This window comes from Tasmannia lanceolata, unplaced genomic scaffold (genome assembly GCF_043159265.1).
Source record: "Tasmannia lanceolata isolate RefF3 unplaced genomic scaffold, GAP_Taslan_0.1 ptg000013l, whole genome shotgun sequence".
Taxonomy (NCBI): domain Eukaryota; kingdom Viridiplantae; phylum Streptophyta; class Magnoliopsida; order Canellales; family Winteraceae; genus Tasmannia; species Tasmannia lanceolata.
In genome coordinates this window covers 41,919,517-41,940,715 of record NW_027518690.1, presented here as the reverse complement: position 1 = coordinate 41,940,715, position 21,199 = coordinate 41,919,517, and the positions used below count along the sequence as shown (strand labels likewise).

General features: G+C 42.1%; 1 protein-coding gene and 1 pseudogene across 1 annotated transcript in view; one reads left to right on the top strand and one right to left on the bottom strand.

The window, feature by feature from the left end:
• The window catches only part of LOC143890152 (uncharacterized), a 34,589-nt gene extending 13,632 nt beyond the window's left edge, over window positions 1-20,957 (top strand). The window contains exon 2 of the transcript XR_013255131.1: window positions 20,520-20,957. The gene's annotated coding sequence lies outside the window, so the exon portion shown is untranslated. The remainder of the gene's footprint in view (window positions 1-20,519) is intronic.
• Window positions 11,334-16,119, bottom strand: LOC143890153 (uncharacterized; annotated as a pseudogene).
• Window positions 20,958-21,199: the final 242 nt, after the last annotated feature.

The window sequence follows — 21,199 nt, the reverse complement described above, 5'->3', positions numbered from 1 at the left end:
TGGCACTGAAACTTTGATTCAGTGAATGCCGATTGAAAATACATTACCCTCTAAAGAGTGTGAAGAATTGATAAAATTATTTCAAGAATAAGAAGATTGTCTAGAAAAGCTACAACCGATACTAGGGGCAAGACATAGATGGAAAGCTCAAAGAAAATGAAGAAAGTGAGAAGATATATGCTATACAAGGGGCATAGAGTGGAAACAACTTTCATATTTCTAATCAATGACCTTGGTTCTCAAATTCATAACATAAAGCCAACAAATTCAAGATGAAAAGTTCAAGAGCAAACAATGAAAAGTGATCATCAGATATCGAGAGTACGAATCCATAGATGGAGGATGTCAAAGAACAAGTTTCGCTCTATGAAAGTCAAAAGCACGTATTAGAATCTTGAAAGAAGAAGATCCATTATCTCTTACCTGGAAATGCCGTCAAACTCCGCGAAAAAAAAAAAACAAAAGAGAAAAATAATAAAAAAAAAAAATAATCAGTACCAGAGGGACTCTAGTAACCTAGATCGATTCCCAATCTGAACATCGAAAGGCCTCCTTTGGCCGATTAAATCCCAAAATCAAAACCCAATGTCAAAAGAATACCGATTTGCAAACCCTTCGAGCCTAAATCAAATTTTCTTGAAAACCCATCAAACTTGGGGCATTCCCCGAACTACGCGAGACCTGATCCCTATACTGGGGTACGTAGGCAACTCGGTTGAACCGAGTTCGGTCGATTCAAAAAGGAAAAGAAATTCAATCCTTTCAAAAAAAAAAAAAGAGAGGGACAAGTTCCAAAAGAAGAGAAGTTAATTGTTCCAGAAAGAAAAGAAAAAAGGAAAAAAAAAATCAAACAATTTATCTTCAAACTAGGGGCATTCGCCCTGAACTACACACGACCTGATTCCTACCTTGGGATATGTAGGCGACCTGTTCACAGGTTCGGTCGAAATCTTTGTTGAGCCTTAAGCCATTCTTTGAAAAGCCCTATCCTACCTATAAAAGTCCTTCTGGTGTTCAGAACTAATGAGCTAGGTCCTGAGATACAATAAAAAAATGAAATGATGATGAATAAGAAAAATAACGGAGTTTGAAGATCTTCTAGACTGAAAACCTGAAAGGGCGGTCTAGGCAAAATTTAAGATCATTCCCCTGCTAAGTTGAAAACCCGAAAGGGCGGCTTAGGCAAAAGCTAAGGGGATAGCCTGCTGGATCGAAAACCTAGAAAGGTGGTTCAGGCAAAAGTTAAGGCTAGCGCGGTCCGCCAAGTTAAAAACCCTGAAGAGGTGACTTGGTCACGGTAAGAGAATCAGTATAAGAAGGCAACAGCCGATATCAAGACTGAAGATCAACTGAAGTTCAAGCAAATTCAAGTGATATCCTCAAAACTGGGGGCATTGAAGCTAAGCAATCTTAGGGGTCGTAATTAAATTCTTGAGGCATTACTGTTTCGAGGAAGAAGTCCGGTGTTTACCAATTGAAAAACTATTCCTTGAAAGGATAGACTTACCAAACAAAACATTAACTAAGTCAGAAGCATCACTATGTTTGTCAGTATAGTCAGTCAATCTTTATTATTCTAAGTTCACTCCTTCAGGGCTGCTCAATCCTTTGAGTAGTGCCTTTCATCTAAGTTTTCTCTTTAGAAAGAGTCAATTGTCGTTCCTATGTCCAAATGATGTAACTGTCTTGGTGAAGGAGGCCAGGCCTAGGCAGCTCCCTGCAATTATACCTGAAAGAGCTCGAGAATTTAGTCAAACAACTTCATTTCAAAGAAGATCAGCTCAGAAAAATTCAGAAGTAGAAACATCAGAAAGCCCAGCTTCCGTAAAAAGATCATACCCCAGGAAGGCACCTTAAGCTTGGAAGAACCTCAGATGCAATGGTGGTTGAGCCAATTTCTCAGAAAGATGAACCATTCAAATTCATAATTCCCTTCCGGTTAGTTATCCTGGTCAAGAAATGTTTATCTAAACACCTGTCAAGAAGCAGATCCCGCTTTTCCATGTTAATATCCAAGAGAGTCGTTGTTCTAAATTACCAATCTCAAATGTCTTGTTCAAGGTTTCAGTTATCAAAATCCCCAGAAGACAAGACCAGCAGTCTCTTTGAGAAAAATCTTGTTGAAGTTTCATAAAAATGTTCCTAATCCATTCTTGCTAGTAATGGTTCTTCGTTCCAAAGGTTTGCCGTTTCATCATTCGTCAAAGTCCTAGTTTCCAACATCTTTGTCGGGCACGATCCATAATATCCCCGATTTCATTGAGTTCAAAAAAAATAAAAAATTCATCAAATCCAATCTTACGTCAAATTCAAGTTCATAGAAAATCTCTAAATTCTTCGAGCCCGTTTGTGAACGGTACCTCTTTTCTCGAGCCCATTTGCAAATGGCCTCGTCTTCTCCTTGAGCCCGTTTGTGAACGGTGCCTCATCTCTCGAGTCCATTTGTGAATGGTTTCGTCTTCTCCTTGAGCCCATTTGTGAACGGTGCCTCATTTTCTGAGTTCATTTATGAATGGTCTCATGTCCTCCTTGAGCCCGTTTGTGGACGGTGCTTCATTTCTCAAAAAATCAAAAATTCATCAAATCCAATCCCCAATTCAAAAAATCCAATCCTACGTCAAATTCAAATTCATAAAAATCTCTAAATTTTTCATTGTTGAATTCATCAATCAAAGCTATCTTGTGTCGTCGAGCCCGTTTGTGAACGGTGCCTCATTTCTCGAGCCCATTTGTGAATGGTCTCGTCTTCTCCTTGAGCCCGTTTGCGGACGGTACCTCATTTCCCAAAAATAAAAATTCATCAAATCCAATCCCCGATTCAAACAAATCCAATCTTACGTCAAATTCAAGTTCATGAAAAATCTCATGTCCTCTTTGAGCCCTTCTGTGAAAGGTGCCTCATTTCTCGAGGCCGTTTGTGAATGGTCTCGTCTTCTCCTTGAGCCCGTTTGCGGACGGTACCTCATTTCCCAAAAATAAAAAATTCATCAAAACCAATCCCCGATTCAAACAAATCCAATCTTACGTCAAATTCAAGTTCATGAAAAATCTCATGCCCTCTTTGAGCCCGTTTGTGAACGGTGCCTCTTTTCTCGAGGCCATTTGGGGATGGTCTCGTCTTCTCCTTGAACCCGTTTGTGAACAGGTTTCTCATTCTCTGAGTCCATTTGTGAATGGTCTCATGTCCTCTTTGAGCCCGTTTGTGAACGGTGCCTCTTTTCTCGAGGCCATTTGTGAATGGTCTCGTCTTCTCCTTGAGCCCGTTTGCGGACGGTACCTCATTTCCCAAAAATAAAAAATTCATCAAAACCAATCCCCGATTCAAACAAATCCAATCTTACGTCAAATTCAAGTTCATGAAAAATCTCATGCCCTCTTTGAGCCCGTTTGTGAACAGTGCCTCTTTTCTCGAGGCCATTTGGGGATGGTCTCGTCTTCTTCTTGAACCCGTTTGTGAACGGTGTCTCATTTTTTGAGTCCATTTGTGAATGGTCTCATGTCCTCCTTGAGCCCGTTTGTGAATGGTGCCTCATTTCTCTAGTCCATTGGTGAATGGTCTCGTCTTCTCCTTGAACCCGTTTGTGAACGATGTCTCATTTTCTGAGTCCATTTGTGAATGGTCTCATATCCTCTTTGAGCCCTCTTGTGAAAGGTGCCTCATTTCTCGAGTCCATTTGTGAATGGTCTCGTCTTCTCCTTGAACCCGTTTGTGAACGGTGCCTCATTTCTCGAATCCATTTGTGAATGGTCTCGTCTTCTCCTTGAGCCCGTTTGTGAACGGTGCCTCATTTCTCGAGTCCATTTGTGAATGGTCTCGTCTTCTCCTTGAGCCCGTTTGTGAATGGTGCCCCATTTCTCGAGTCCATTTGTGAATGGTCTTGTCTTATCCTTGAGTCCGTTTGTGAATGATGCCTCTTTTCTCGAATCCATTTGTGAATGGTATCGTCCTCCTTGAGCCCGTTTGTGAACGGTGCCTCATTTCTCGAGTCCATTTGTGAATGGTCTTGTCTTCTCCTTGAGCCCGTTTGTGAACGGTGCCTCATTTCTCGAGTCCATTTGTGAATGGTCTTGTCTTCTCCTTGAGCCCGTTTGTGAACGGTGCCTCATTTCTCGAGTCCATCTGTGAATGGTTTTCTATCCTCCTTGAGGCCGTTTGTGAACGGTGCCTCATTATCCAAGTCCATTTGGGAATGCTTCTTATCCTCGTTGAACCCGCTTGTGAGCGGCGTCTCATCTCCTTCTAAAAACTGTTTGAGAGCGATCTTTGTCCTTTCCCTTCAGAATCCATTCGAAAATGATATCTCATTCTCTAATTGCCCGTTTGTGAACGGCGCCGCATCGAGTTTTTTTTATTATTCAAGTTCTAGGGTTTCATCTAAGGTTTTGCATTATGTTAAGGTGCGTTGTGTCTAGAGAGTCCTTTGTCGATTAAAGCTACGCAAAATGGTTCTGTCATTTTTAACTTTGGTATTCAATGACTACGTCATCTCTACCAAAGAGGGGCATCTGTAGACACCCCATTTTGTTTTGTTTTAATCAACAAATAAATTAGTGTGTTAAATCCATGTGAGAACCCCCTCTATCATTGATTTATATGTTTTAGGTCATTAATATCTTGATCTGACTTTACGGATCATCAATCGGGACAAAATAAGCTAGGGTCACTTCATAGCCCGGACCCTGATTCCATTCCGAGACCCGATTTCCGTAAATCGTTAGATCAATGGCAGATCTTGACCTGGGTCTAACCATCCAAAACCACCTAACCTCTCCTCTCATCCTAACCATCCAAACCTCACCTAACCTCACCTAACCTCTCCTCTCATCCTAACCATCCAAACCTCACCTAACCTCACCTAACCTTACCTAACCCCACCTAACCTTACCTAACCTCATCCTCTCATCCTAACCATCCAAAACCACCTAACCTCACCTAACCTCCTATCCCATTCTCCTATAAATACCCTCTCATCCCACCATCCAAGAAAAGAAGAAAAAGAACCCCTCTCTTAGAAAATTCATCCCTCTCCCTCATCTCTTCAAGGGTTCGGCCATCCTTGCCGGATCGGGTGATTTTATACGTTGGGTGATATATATCAAAAGCAGTCATTATCAAGCAAGGAATCATCTTCAAGGAATTAACATCAAAGAAAAATCAAACACAAAGTGGGTTTCCAAAGAGGTAGGCATTTATTTCAATTCTATGTAGGGTCTGTTTTCATGCATATCTTTTACTTTAAAAGAAAAACCATGTTAGGAAGCATGTAGGGTCCGTTTTCCCCCTGGTTAGCCTCTGGTTAGACCCTGGTTGCACCCAGGTTCGCTGCTGGTTGCACCCAGGTTCGATGCTGGTTGCACCCTGGTTCCCTACTGATTCGCACCCTGGTTCCCCTGCTGGTTGCACCCTGGTTCCCTACTGGTTGCACCCTGGTTCCCTGCTGGTTGCACCCTGGTTCCCTACTGGTTCGCACCCTGGTTCGATATTGGTTCGCACCCTGGTTCCCTGCTGGTTCGCACTCTGGTTAGACCCTGGTTGCACCCAGGTTCGCTGCTGGTTGCACCCAGGTTCCCTCCTGGTTGCACCCTGGTTCCCCTGCTGGTTCGCACCCTGGTTCCCTGCTGGTTCGCACCCAGGTTCGCTGCTGGTTGCACCCAGGTTCCCTGCTGGTTGCACCCTGGTTCCCCTGCTGGTTCGCACCCTGGTTCCCTGCTGGTTCGCACCCTGGTGCACCCTGGTCCGCACCCTGGTTTGTACCCTGCTTCCTCCTAGTTAGACCATGGCTAGTCTCGGGTTTGCTCCTAACTTAGACCCGACTCACTTGACCCTAACCATTAACCCAATCCAACCAAGTAATATCCCAACACAATCCGAGTCGCATGTCTGAATCCATTTGGCCGAATCTCATAAGCCCGCCCATTTTGAATTCCCAAAATTCAAACCCTTGATGATTCCTATATGCTCAATTCTTTGATGCAAATTCCCAATTCCAAAATCCCATTGATAAATCAATGTTTCTGAATCTCAAGTCCAATGCTCAAATACAAACCCGATTCCTGATCCAAATACCAATTCTGTTTTCCAAAATCCAAGTAACCTCCCCAGTGGAACTACGTGTGGCTTGATCCCCATCACGGGGTACGTAGGCAATTTGGCACTCCCAAGTTCAGTCGCACCTTTCTCTATCTTTCCCATTCCCTCACACTATTCATCATCTCGATTCATCTCGTGTCTCTCGGAACCATTGGATTATGGTTTCCGTCGTAAGAACCCTTAGAGCCCAATTTAGGAACAATGGTGTCGTGTCGTGTTGTGTCCTAAGTTTTAGGGAGTCCTAGAGTTAGGAGTCCAGCCTCATCACGGACGCTTGCTATGTATAGCAACCGTGCCATAGGTCTAGTTACACTAGTCACCCAATCTTTCCCTAGGACAAGCCTAGTAAACTAGGATGTAAGGCAAACCTGCATTAGTCTAAGGGACCATTTGCATTTAGATGAGAATCATATAGCATCTTAGATGAAATCCTAAGATAATAAAATCTTCAACTTGAATTAAATAACTTCTCCTAAAACTGTTGAAACAGTCAATCCCGTCTAGGTCGGTGTCTTAGTTGAGTTAGGCATATGTAACTTAGCTTAGGTGCACCGAACTACGTCGACTCTGATCCCAGTGAGGCTTGGGTACGTAGGCAGCTTGGATGTCTGATGGCATACCACCCGCGAGTCGGCACCACAAACAAATTGTGGTGTTTTGTATATTAATTTTCTTGTAAATGCTTAATCAAATCACTTAGGACTTTCCATGAAATTAGAATTTTAGGAGAACTTTCACTTAGATTGAATCCAGACAAATTAATAAATCAAGATACACATTTAGGATTCACATTGAAATTAGATCATAGGATGCATGTCACTTAGTTCGCACATTAACATAGAGTTGAATGAGCCATTTAAAATAAATTTAAAAGAGTTAGCTTTTGGAATCGAAGACCGATTATCGGGCAAGAATGGTGCATGTGGTGGATAACTCCCCATACCTTCCATTCTCGTAACCAGGTAGCGAGTCTAGATTTCTGGTTAATTACGGGTCCTAGATCCCACATCTAGGTGGCGACTCTGTCAGCCTCTTTCGTGTGGAATTCGGATTGCCTTAGTGATCCCAAGTTCACAGGAAAGATTAATTCAAATCAACATTAAAATGCACACGCCAATCGCGTGGGTACGAGAGACCAAGAGAGAGAGCGCGGCGGCTCGCGCCCCACCCCTCTCGCGGGATCGGGTCCCACACCATGAAGCCTAGGAACTTTTTCTGAGGTAACCCCGAAAGCGCATTTGGCGGGGTTCAGCTTCATTCGGTTTCGTCGGAGTCCAGTGAATGCTTCTTCAAGATTGGCGATATGGTCCGGCACTTTGACGCTTTTGACGAGCATGTCATCAACGTATACTTCCATGTTCCTCCCGATTTGCTCGGCAAATATTTTGTTGACCAGTCGCTGATATGTGGTGTCTGCGTTCTTGAGGCCGAATGGCATGACTTCGTAACAAAACAATCCTTGGTCGGTGACGAATGAGGTTTTTGGAATATTGGGACCGTACATCTGAATCTGGTTGTATCCGAAAAAGGCATCCATGAAACTCAGCATCTCATGCCCAGCGGTGGAGTCGATGAGGTGATCGATCCTCGGTAGCGGGTAACAATCTTTGGGGCATGCTTTGTTGAGGTATGTGCAATCAATGCAGATTCGCTACTTGCCATTGGATTTCTTAACCATTACTACGTTGGCGAGCCACTCCGGGTAACGAATCTCTCTGACGAACTTGGCGTCTAGAAGCTTATCTATTTCTTCTCTGATGTGCTTTTGTCTTTCGGCGGCGAAGCTTCATTTTTTCTGTTTGATTGGCTTGGAGCTTGGGTCCACATTTAGTTTTATGGACCGCAACGTCCGAGGGGATCCCCTGCATGTCGGAGGCGGACTAGGCGAAGACATCCGAGTTAGTTTTTAAGAAATCGACAAGTTCGGTTCTAAGCTTTCCTGACAGGAGAGAACCTATTTGGACGGTTTGATCTTCAGTACTGGTGAACAGAGGAATTTTCGTGAGTTCCTCAACTGGTTCTCCTTGCTTTACTTCAACTTGTGGGTCAGTACCGCCAATGGAGAAGGTTTCTTTGGCGGCCTTTTTCTTTTTCAACAGGGCGGCGTAGCATTCGCGGGCTTTCTCTTGGTCTCCGATAACCTCCCCGACGCCGAGTTTGGTAGGAAACTTTATTTTCAAATGGGCAGTGGAGACCACTACCCCCAATTTGTTTAAAGCTGGCCTCCCAATAATTCCATTGTAGGAGGAAGAGACATGAACTATCACGAAGGTTTGCATGATGGTCCGCTGGTTCGGATGGGTACCGAATGTTACAGGGAGTTTGATTTTGCCACGTACCTTGACTTCCCTCCGGAGAATCCGAAGATGGACCAATTAACAGGCTTCACCCTATCATTGTTGATGCCCATTTCAGTGAAGGCGTTCTGATGGAGGACATTGACTGAGCTCGCTGTGTCTACCAAGATTCGTCCCATGCTACAGTTGGCGATGTTAAGTCGAACTACCACGGCGTCATCATGATGTCGATCTATGGTTCCGGAATCTGCTTCGGTGAAGGTGATAGGTGCATTGGTACTTGGTCCAGTCTTTGGCTTTTTTACGGGATTTTTTATGGAGTTGACTTGTCCTGCATAAAGGGCACGTCCTTCGTCAGTTGGTCCTCTAGACGCTGGGCCTCCATAAATGGTGTCGATATTTCTGATGACTTTTGGTGCTTCCTCCTGATCTTGCTCTCTGTGTCGACTGGTCTCTGCTTGGTGGTTCGGTGAGCGATGACGCTCGTCAGGCCGATGAACTTCGGATCGGGGTCGCTGGTGGCTCCTCGGGGGGTTCTGGAGATGACAGTCGATCTTTCCCAGTCCGGCGAGCCTTTCAATTTCATTCTTCAGGTGGTAACAATTATCGGTGGTGTGCCCATAGTCTTGGTGAAAACGACAGTACTAGTTGGAGGCCTTACCTTTTCCCGAGTTTCTCATTTTTTTGGGCCAGTTTATGGGTTCTTTGCCACGGATTTCGTACAGGATATTCGAGATAGTGTTGTTTGGGGGGTGTAGTCGACCCTATTAAACTGGGGATTTGGTGCGCAACGGTTTTGACGGTCACTGTGTCTTGCTTGTTTATGACTTGATGGTGTTCTAGAGTTGTCTTTTCGCTTTTCGGCACCCCAAGTGGTTTCCAATTCCCTTTCCATGGCAAATGATTCCTCATATTGATGTACCTGTCCGCCGTAGCCATGAGGTCTGGGATATCGCGGGGAGGGTTCACATTTAACGCGACTTTCATGTCTCTATCTCGGATGGCATGGCGGAGCGCTGCGCGAACCATATCGAAGTTCGGTTCGTTATTTTGGTGGAGTTCCATTCGGAACCGACCGATAAATCTCCGCAGAGTTTCATCCTTTCCCTGTCGTAGAGTTAGGAGAGCGTCAGCTGGTTTCTTTCGGAGCCGACTGTTGATGAAGTAAGCGACAGACTCATTTCCTAGTTCGTGGAACGAATCGATGGAGTTGGGTCGCAATCGACTGAACCAAGTGCTAGCATCTTTCTTCAGGTAGGCGGAAAAGGCTTTGCACATCGTCGGATCGGAAGCATTTCTGATCACCATCGCGCGGCGATAGGTGCGTAGAAACTCAAGAGGGTCCGATGACCCGTCGTAGAGATCTAACCGAGGCATGTCCGAGTTTGTGGTAACGACGGCGTTGGTGACTCTCAGAGTGAACGGAGAAGCAATCTCGCTATCCCATTCTGCCAAGAGGTCCGGATCACACGGTGTCTTCATTTGCTGTTGAAGTTCTCTTATCTGACACTGGAGTACTGCCATAGCGGCCGGGTTTTCTCCTGCCTGGACAGTCTTCGTTGGGCTCCTTATTTGCTGAGGTACCTGGCCCTCATTTCGATGGGTAAGGTTTGTTGGTTCCATTCTTGAGTTGTCGCCCCTTCGATACCGAACAACACGGCGATGGTCGGGTGGTGGGTTGGTGATGGAAGCAGACCCTTGTTGGTGATGAGGGGGTCTCTGACTCCGAGGATTTTGCCCTTCTGAGGATCCTTGTCCTTCTGGAATCTCGACGGGACGAAGTCTCTCGTCCGGCGCATTCACGGGTGGAGGTGGTGCCACCGGTTGGAGAGGGATCCTTTGGAGTACTTGTTGTAGAGCGATCGCAACACTTCCAATTTGCTGCGTGAGTTGAATGAAGGCGATCATTGTCACTGGAGTGTCGCTGAAGGTAACCATCTCCTCCATCTCTTCTAGCGGTTCGTGGTCTCGTTGGCCGGCTTGGCTTCTCGTAACCATTCCATCATTGAGTTGGGAGGTAGCTTTTGACTTTGGCATGTCGGTCCCACGGATGGCGCCAATCTGATGACGCCCAAAATCTGACTGCACGAACTAACTTCGCAGAACTTATAATCCTGCGATCACAGAAAAAGCGTCAGCGGGCCCGAAGTTGTGGCTCCGGACGGCCACTTCGACACTCAAGTGAGAAACATGCAATCACAGACAATAGACGGAGAATGGGAGAGAGCTTAGTCAGGTTACCGGACCCGAGAAGAAGAGAGGGTGAGTCCCTTTGCTTGAGTGCGTAGTCCCCTTTTTATAGAGGTGGAGATCCACGATCTTGGAGATATCAATCGTGCCTTTGATTTCGCCTACGTGGGGCGTGATGGTGGGAGAATAAGATCGTGGAGACATCAATCCTATCTTTGATTCAATCCACGTGGAGCTTGATAGCTGGTGAATAAACACGTGGAGATACGGTTTTCGATGATTATGGGCGAATATCGGGGATGGTGATTTAGGCGGGACGTTTCAAATTCGAAAGTCGCGCCTTACGCGTATCGGCCGTCTGGAATTCCCGTTTGGAGGCGAGATCTCCGCGATCGCGTTTGGTTCCCTGGGTAGCTCGGTACCGTTCAAGGGAGAAGTATCAAGGAGGTCCAATCGAAGTTCATTACCGAGCGTTGTTGCAGGGATTGTGTTGACCCAGTTGAGTAATGGGGAAGGGGTTCGACGTTCGGTGCCGGATAATGGAGAAGGGGTTCGACGTTCGGTGCCAGATTATGGAGAAGGGGTTTGAGGTTCAGTGCCGGATATACCGATTTTACCCCTAACATACATGTCGGCTCCATTACTTTTTACCCATAAAGACTAGTTTTCTTTCAATGTAAATAAAAAATTATTGAACTTGATGAGAAACACTGACCTATACAATATAACTGAGTAGGTGAAGAGACCCAACCCATTTACACTTGAAATTCCATCAGTTGAGACATTTCGATTGTGTGGAATGGCTTTGGGAAAGATGGAGTAAAAGCAGAGAACTTTCCAGAGATGTGTTGCATAGGTGGCCGAGTTTGTGGATTTGCATTTATGCACGCGAGTGTCATTGACACTGCCAGAACAACTTCATTTCCAACTTGGTCTTTGGGATTTGGGAGCTGTGGGTCTAACACATCCTTTAGCCGTAGATTTTGGCCAACTTCAGATGATGATGTTAACAAGGAGGAGATGATATCTCCAGGGTGCCTTCCCATTATCACTTCAAGTGCTAAAACCTCAAAGCTATATACATCGCATTTCTCCGTCACTCTCATTGTGTAAGCAAGCTCTGCCAGACAAAAAAAAAAGAAAAGAAAAGAAAAAGAAGTCAAATGACATAAAATTTCTAGGTTAAACAAAATTGTATTTTATTTTTTTGGGAAAATACAATTAAAATTCTCTTAATTGTATTTAATAACACGCATGTTATTAAAACACTTTTCTACGCATTCAAAGTATTTTATTTTTTGGGAAAATAAAAAAGAAGGCCTACAAAAAGTTTGTATTCGTTCAAAACAGGTTCTTTAATTTGGTAGTTAATCCTACATGTTTTATGTAATTTTTTATTAATATATAAATACGTTGGGGTAGGACAAATATTTGGCGAATATTAATTAATAATAGTTATAGAGATTATTAACTTAGGCTAATGGCCCAACAACCAGTCTTTTTACAATTTCAAAAATTTAAAGCTGTCTTAAATTAGGCATGTGAGATTACAGCAATGGGCCCACCATTCCACCAACGGTTTCTGTTGGGCCCACCAACTGTTCGTGTTGTGTGTGTGTGGAGAGACTGAGAGAGAGAGAGAGAGAGAGACCGGTCAAATGGTGGGAAAACCTAACTTAGGCATGTGAGATTACAGCGTACCAGAATGATTGTTTTCGGTAGTTCTGTTTCTTTATCCAAACGACGAAAATACACGTTTGGATCTTGGCAAACATTTCTATGGAAAAACAATAACATGAAACAATTTTATCTTGGCAAACATTTAGGCCTTGTTTATTTTGGACTTCCAGAACCGATTGTGAGACCAAAAACGGAATGTACGTTTAATTTTGAGTCCAATTTTTGACTACCACACAGTTTTCAAAATCCAAAACAAACAGAGACTTAGGATATTGTATCTCTAGGGTGGGGCCAATCACATCAATGGTCTAAAACTTTTTGTCCTTCCGTAAGTGTGCCAAATGACATAACAACAAAATAAGACACAATTTTCTAGACAATTATACCGCAACAATAAAGTAGGCACAATACAGGAGGAACTAACCTGGAGCAACATATCCACGAGTGCCTGCAAGTTCTGTCCAGTTGGATGAATCCGGCATTAGAATTCTAGCAGTACCAAAATCAGATACGTGAGCCTCAAATTCTGAATCCAATAAAACATTTTTTGCTTGAGATATCTAGATGAACTATTGGCGGGTCGCAATCATGGTGCATGTATGATAAAGAATGTGCCACACCTTTAATAATATTAACCCTCTTCACCCAATCCAACTCCATCGCCCCTTCGTCACTGCTTAGTATATTAGCCAAATTTCCTCTTTCTATATACTCATAAATGAGAAACATACATCGACGGTGGGAGCAAAACCCGTAAAGCCTGACAACATTGCGGTGACGGATTTCTGTTAATGCACGTACCTCATTTCTAAAGCTTCTCTGATCAATTTGCTCGCCATCTTCCAATTTGTGAAGTTTTTTCACAGCTACTGTTTGCCCTGTTGGTAGATATGCTTTGTAAACTCTCCCATATCCGCCTTCCCCAATGCAGTATCTGTCATCAAAATCCTCTGTTGCATCAATGATATCTTCATAAGAAATACACCCATCCCAATTCCATATTGAAAATAGGTCTTTATTCCTTTCATTTCTTTGTCCCTCTGCATTTCTTGTTCTGTGGCAAAAAAAGGAAGAAATGCCAAAAACTAGAAGTAGAAGGAATAGTGCGCTCAAAAGAGGAAGAATGATCAATATGATAACGTTGTGTCTCTTTTTTGGTTCACCATTGTTTATTGGCGTGGAATTGCATGGTTGCAAACCTTGGGCTTTGCCGCATAAACCTTTGTTGCCGACAAATGTCCCTTGTTGGAAGGCTTTGTTGTTAGGAAGGCTACCCACCAAATTATTGTATGATAAATCAATCGATGTCAAGCTGAGCATATTTTCTAGAGAAGATGGAATTGACCCAGAAAGCTTGTTGTGGGAGAGATTTAAGATTTCCAGCATGTGTAATTTTTGCAGTTGGGGTGATATTTCTCCTGTAAGCATGTTATAACTAAGATCTAGCATTATTTGTAGCTCTACTAGATTGCCAACTTGAAATGGAATGCTTCCATTCAAATGATTTCTGCTTAAGTTCAAAGTATACAATTTTGAGCAATCTTGTAGTTGTTCTGGTATTGATCCAGTTAGATTGTTTGCTGATAGGTCTAGGATCTCCAAATTGGACAGTTTTCCGATTTCTGATGGTATCTGACCAGAAAGTTGGTTACCATTTAAACTCATGTTATATAAAGCTGTCAAGTTCCCTAAATCCTTTGGAATCTCTCCTCTCAAAAGGTTTGAGGAAAGGTCTAGTAGTGCTAGGTGAATCAACTACCCAAACTCTGGTGGTATTTTACCAGTTATCAAGTTCCCAAAGAACTTCAAACTTGTCAAATTCTGACATTTGCCCCAACTTGGAGAGAGTTCACCAGACAAACGGTTGTGGCTCAAATCAATGTATGTTAGATTTGGACAAACTCCAAAGACTTCTGACATATTTCCAGTGAGCTGGTTTCCATTGAGACTAACTCTAGTTAAAGACGAGCAGTTTCTCCAGCTTTTGGGGATGGGACCCGAAAGTTGATTGTTAGATACAGATAGATAGGCTAGCCTTTCAAGATCACCTAAAGAGAATGGAATTGGGCCTATTAGAAGGTTGGAGGACATGTATAGTTTAACCAAAATTTTCAAATTTCCTATTTCTTTAGGGATGGGACCAGAGAGCTTATTGTTGTAGAGGTTCAACGTGACAAGGTTGGTCAAGTTTCCTATTGTGGAAGGAATGGAACCTGTTAGAATGTTAGAGGACATTTCCAGATGAGCCATATTTTTCAAATATCCTATTTCTTCAGGGATGGGGCCAGAGAGATTATTGTTGTAGAGGTACAGCGTGACAAGGTTGGTCAAGTTTCCTATTGCGGAAGGAATGGAACCTGTTAGAATGTTAGAGTACATGCTCAAGTCAACCATATTTTTCAAATCTCCAATTTCTTTGGGGATGGGGGCAGAGAGATTATTGTTACCTAAGTACAAATGGGTAAGGTTGGTCAAGTTTCCTAATGTGGAAGGAATGGAACCCGTTAGAATGTTATAGGACATTTCTAGATCAGCCATATTTTTCAAATATCCTATTTCTTCAGGGATGGGGCCAGAGAGATTATTGGTATGGAGGTACAGCGTGACAAGGTTGGTCAAGTTTCCTATTGTGGAAGGAATGGAGCCCGTTAGAATGTTATGGGACATTTCCATATCAGCCATATTTTTCAAATATCCTATTTCTTTAGGGATGGTGCCAGAGAGCTTATTATGGTGGAGGAAAAACCTCACAAGGTTGGTCAAGTTTCCTATTGCAGAAGGAATGGAACCTGTTAGAATGTTAGAGGACATTTTCAGATCAGCCATATTTTTCAAATATCCTATTTCTTCAGGGATGGGGCCAGAGAGATTATTGTTGTAGAGGTACAGCGTGACAAGGTTGGTCAAGTTTCCTATTGCGGAAGGAATGGAACCTGTTAGAATGTTATCAGACATTTCTAGATCAGCCATATTTTTCAAATATCCTATTTCTTCAGGGATGGGGCCAGAGAGATTATTGTTGTAGAGGTACAACGTGACAAGGGTGGTCAAGTTTCCTAAGGTCGAAGGAATGGAACCTGTTAGAATGTTATAGGACATTTCTAGATTAGCCATATTTTTCAAATATCCTATTTCTTCAGGGATGGTGCCAGAGAGATTATTGTTGTAGAGGTACAGCGTGACAAGGTTGGTCAAATTTCCTATTGCGGAAGGAATGGAACCTGTTAGAATGTTAGAGGACATTTCCAGATCAGCCATATTTTTCAAATATCCTATTTCTTCAGGGATGGGGCCAGAGAGATTATTGTTGTAGAGGTATAGCGTGACAAGGTTGGTCAAATTTCCTATTGCGGAAGGAATGGAACCTGTTAGAATGTTAGAGGACATTTCCAGATCAGCCATATTTTTCAAATATCCTATTTCTTCAGGGATGGGGCCAGAGAGATTATTGTTGTAGAGGTACAGCGTGACAAGGTTAGACAAGTTTCCTAATGTGGAAGGAATTGTTCCAGATAGTGCGTTGTTGCTAAGATCAAGATGGGCGAGTTTTGGAAAGGAAGAGAATTTGAAGTTATAGAGCTTACCTTGCAAACCTACACTTGTTAGGTTTATTTGAGTGACACTTCCTTCGTGGTTACATGCTATTCCCCTCCAATTGCATGGGCTTTTATTGGTGGCATTGTGAAGCGACCATGAATTGAGAGGAGCTTGGTTAAGGAGGCTAGCTTTCCAGCCGAGGAGAGCCTCTGCTTCTACTGAATTTGCCGTTGTTGAACGGCAAGAAAGGATGAGAAAGCAGAAAAGTAAAGAGAAGAGGGAGAGAGATTTCTTCAAGGCCATGGTTGTTGGTGGTGTTTGAGTTTTTTCGGTCATGTTGGATGTAGATTTATAGTGAAAAAGTTATGTGTCCTTCTATGCGGTGCGTTGAGGGGAAGGCCCCACTCGTATTTTTCTAAGCGTGTAAGAACCGTAGTCTTTTCTTCTTCTTGATCATTCACCACATAAACTTATCTTATTAGCTCACGCTGTGTTTTACCGTGAAGAGCTTGAGGACACATGTATGATCCTAGCCGTTTAATTTTTGGGACAAGTGGTTGAAAGAACGGGACGCCATTCTTGACATACGGCATGTTCTCGCTCCGTTTCAAGAAATAGAGAGCTGAGTCATCACTTCCCTAAATTCCAAGTTTCTCTCAACAAAGCGACTGATCTGACGGGATTCCTTGTCTTTTCTTTATCCTCCCTCGTTCTCATCTACATCTCCTTGCCTCTTGCAATGGACCCTAGCCAGTGAGCCTACGTGGCTGCTCTCATATGCAACAACCAGCCACAAAATGGCTTCATGCAATGGACCATCCCTCAAAGCTAGTTGACAGGTGTTTTTTCTTTGCAGAAAAGTGACAATTGGGGACAAATGAACGGATTTGATCTTCGAACAAATAGGACTGAAGTGAGTTTTTTAGAAGATACATGATGATCATGTAACAATGAAGAGAATGACGTGAGCTCTGTAGATTTCCAAAATCATCTCCACTTCATAGGACTTAAATGATCATAGATGGGACCTACTTGATAATTCCTCATCAGAATAGTAAGATGGAGATGATTTTTGTGTAATTTTAAATTTCTCATGGGTTTTATGTAATTTTAAATTTCTCATGGGTCGGGTCGGGCCCCTTCAAACCCGGCTCGACCCGAGATTCATGCGGGCTTTTGAATGCTCAACCCGGCTCGACCCGAAACCCATGAAACCTGAACCCAACCCAGGCTATTTTCGGGTCGGGTCGATGCGGGTCGGTTAAAACCCGGCTCGAGTTGCATCCCTACCAAAAACTAGAATATCTCTCTCTCTCTCACACACACATTGCAAATGGTATTTCGTAGTTGATTCTTCAAAAATATGATTGTGATTATGGTGGATTCAGAAGTCACTACGGGCATGATTCATCATCATTGTACTATACATGTCACATATACGGTGATAAGGACCATTAGTCTAGTAGTGCGCCACCATATCAAACAACCATAGAAAAAATATCTCGCACTTAAAACAAATAATGTAGTGAAACCGCAATGGGAGTGGGACCCACATCTACATGGTTGGGATCTTCTTCTTCTTTTTGCTCTACAAGGGACTCTCATCCAGTTGTTACAAAAGAATAATGTGAAGGAGCAAAGTTGATACTACAGGGTTTACTGTTGGAAACAAGGGGACTCATACATGAAGTGAATGGTCCAAATATGAACAAAAGAGGGTCCCACATGTTTCCACTAATGGGGCCCATTTATTATCTAATTTCCTACTTGGTGGATTACCAAATTGGACCCTTCAACAGTAGTAAACTAGTAGTGATAGATGAAATACCTATCATGGAAAAAGAATGGGACAGCTGAATTAGCTGCCACCATCTATCTGGTACCGCATGGGTGAAACAACTTCTCCACTACTGAAATGATGAGAACCCACTTTTGTTTTGTGTGGGTCCCTTACCAAATGCAACCCTAATCTCTCTCTCTCTCTCTCCGAGAATAAGGATAAGTAATAGAGCCAAGAATTCTATCAGATAATCATTTGAAATATAGAGGAAGATTAGATGAAAGCGTGAGGATTTGAAGATCTCTTCAACCATGTAATTAGCAGACATAATGACTACCACGACATCCTAGTATTCTGTCTAGATGCTGATATTTACAACCCCCGTACTGTTGGTATTTACACCCACTTTCCATTTTGATAAGCACATTTCTCTTTGCTGTCTTTAGGCAACAAGAAGGGTTATAAAATGCCATGAGTTGGTTGTTAACACTTGTTATCTCTCCAATTTTTCGCAATTTTAAACACATAATAGAACGTTCTATTATGTGTTTAAAATTGCGCCGCACTGAAATCCTCTTTGAAGCAGTCTTGTACCCCCTTCTTATTCGGTCAAAATTATTTTCAGGGGTTTGCCAACGCGTTAAGCATCAATTGCCCTTGGGATCTCAAAGTATACGTGTAAACTCAAGATCCCAAGGGCAATTAAATGATGCTTAAGGAGTGCGCTTATGGCACGTTAGCAAAACCCTTATTTTAATGAACTTATTGCACTCATTTTGTTTTCTTTCATTTGAAGAGTACCTTCCCCGTGTGAAGATACGACCGGTCCCGGGTTTTGGAAACTCAGGACCGGGTGGGTGGTCTTGGAGGTTTGTGTCGTGATAATAAAGTCTGATTTATCTTAGTTCTCTAGATCCTATATATCAAAAGTAGTTTCCGATATGATACAGATCCCAAATGTATTTAAATTAAATGGACCGTTGTGCTGTCTTGGGTCCATGGAAACCCCTACCCATAAATACAGAAGCATTTCATGTGATAAAGAAATCCACAACCAAAAACAATGACATCAAAGTAGCCGAACAATTTCCACAAGCAAAAACATCACCTAGACTGACGAATTATAACATAATATATTTCATTTCAAAAAAATAAAAATAAACCGTGTAACACCTTTTGCTTTTTGCTTTTTGTGTGTGATAAGTGCCAGGATAAATGTAAACCCACAAGGACCGTGTGGCACCTTTTCAGAGGGCCAATAAATGTAAAGACGAGGAGCATGTAACACATTTCAGAGGGCCTCAAACCCATTGAAGATTCGCTTATTTATAGATGCCTACGTGTATTTTGAGGGTGGAAGGGTATTTTGGTCAGAAACCTTGTCAGGAAAAGTAAAATGGAACCTTTGACAAGTTTGAAATTCAAGGGGTCCATCTCACTATTTCAGATATTTTGAGGTACCGTTTGACCAAATTTCCTTAGAAAAATGAATAAATTACTCCCAACTCACTAACTCATATTGTACCAGTTATCAATAAAGAGGCCTTGCCGTTTTTCATTTATTTTAAGTTTTTAACCTTTCACAAAACTAAAGCGATAGACCCCCACTTTCGTTCACTTAAGAGAAGTTTAATACAAAGCCAAATTACACCTGCTTAAAACTATTTATAAAATCTCCTACCTAAAAATTGAGATACTTCGTCAAATTATAAGCACACTTTCTCTGTTTTTTTTTTAAATATTGCACGTGGATGATGATTCTCCCGCAACAACCCCTCATGCTTGGAGGAAACTTGATCTCAGACTTTGTTCTGTCACAACCTATGCTGTCATAAAATATTGCTTTCACAACCTATGATGTACCTATTATTTTAACTTTTAAGCACCCTGTATTCCTATGTCTAGAGATTTTAGAAATGTCAGTAAGATCCGACTCAAAACCCTATATCCATTATCTTTTATTACATGATCATCATAGAAAGCGTCCCTTTTCTTTTCTGATCTTTTAAGGTCATCATTATGATTGTGCTTGTTAAAATCTTCAGCATTTTATTAATTTGATTGACCATCAAGAAAAAGATGTCTACAAGATCTTAGTTGACTTAATTTTCCTCAGTATTATCTCCTTCGTAGGATTCCACTCTATTAGTTAGATCTTCTCATTCCTTCTCTACTTTGAGATGCATATTGTACTCCTGATTATGAAAACCTTGATCTTCATCCTCTAGACACTGATTGAACCTCTCCTGAGTTGCATCCTTGTTATAATTTTCGATAGTCTCCATTTGATTTTGGTTTTTTCTTTGTTGTTCGGTCATTTTCTAAGTAGATTTCAACCATTCTTGGGATATCTACACAAATCATTGTTGTGTCATATTAAATAACCTCTTGTCTGATTGAGTTTTTTACAATCTCATGAAATAGCCAATGTAGAAAATATCAATATTGATTGGCATATCAGTGATTTGCATATGAAAAGGGGCAAATATATTATTTACTTCCAACTATTAGTCTATTTGGAGGGCCCCCTCATTACTTTTCTTCTAGATCATTACTTTCCTTCTACATGATTACTCTATATATCATCCTCTACATACCATGTACATTATCACTTGGAGATGCTAGTTTATCATGAAAAAAAATTCATTGTAGCCAAACAAGACCAAGAAATTGAATTCCATCAACTTTTCTTATACAGAGCAATGAGACCTGAAGGTCCACAACTTTGTAGCATGTTATCTTATACAGAGCAATGAGACCTGAAGGTCCACAACTATGTGGGTTGCCTCATGATGGTCTACAACTTTCTCAATTAAACATCCACGGTTACTATCAGCCTAATTTGTCTCTTATTTCTATCAACTGCATGAAACACTCACCTAAATATACAATATAATTGAGTACATGAAGAGCCTCAACTCATTTATACCTGAAATTCCATCAGTTGAGACAATTCGATTGTGTGGAATGGCTTTGGAAAAGATGGCGTTCGAGCAGAGAACTTTCCAGAGATGTGTTGCATGGTTGGCCGAATTTGAGGATTTGCATTTATGCACGCGAGTGCCATTGACACTGCCAGAACAACTTCATTTCCAACTTGGTCCCATTATGACTTCAAGTGCCAAAACCCCAAAGCTATATACATCGCATTTCTCGGTCACTCTCATTGTGTAGGCAAGCACTGCCATCAAACATTATCATGGATGAAGTTTCTATGGAAAAAAAGATTTTCATGAAAAAGCATTCCATCGAGAAAAGAGTTCCATGGTCTAGCAGGAAAAAATTTGCCTCAAAAAAATGGGCAATTTTTTTAATATCACTCTGTTTCTTTCTATGTAAAAATGGGCCTAAAATGAATTTTATGCCCTTCTTAAGATATGTTGCACGCCATACCTCGACAGAAATGGAGTCAATGGAGAACAATTTCTATTGGAAAATGTGTTATCCAAGCATTAGGAAAGTCGATTTTTCCGGAAAGTTTTTTCCATATTGTTTATCATAGAACCTAGCAGCCCCTTAACCTTCTGAACATGACAAATGCATCCTTGCTTTAAGGTGCATTGAAACTAGTACAAGAGCAAACCATTATGACAAGAGAGGTTTGGACGTGGGTTTTACTTTTGT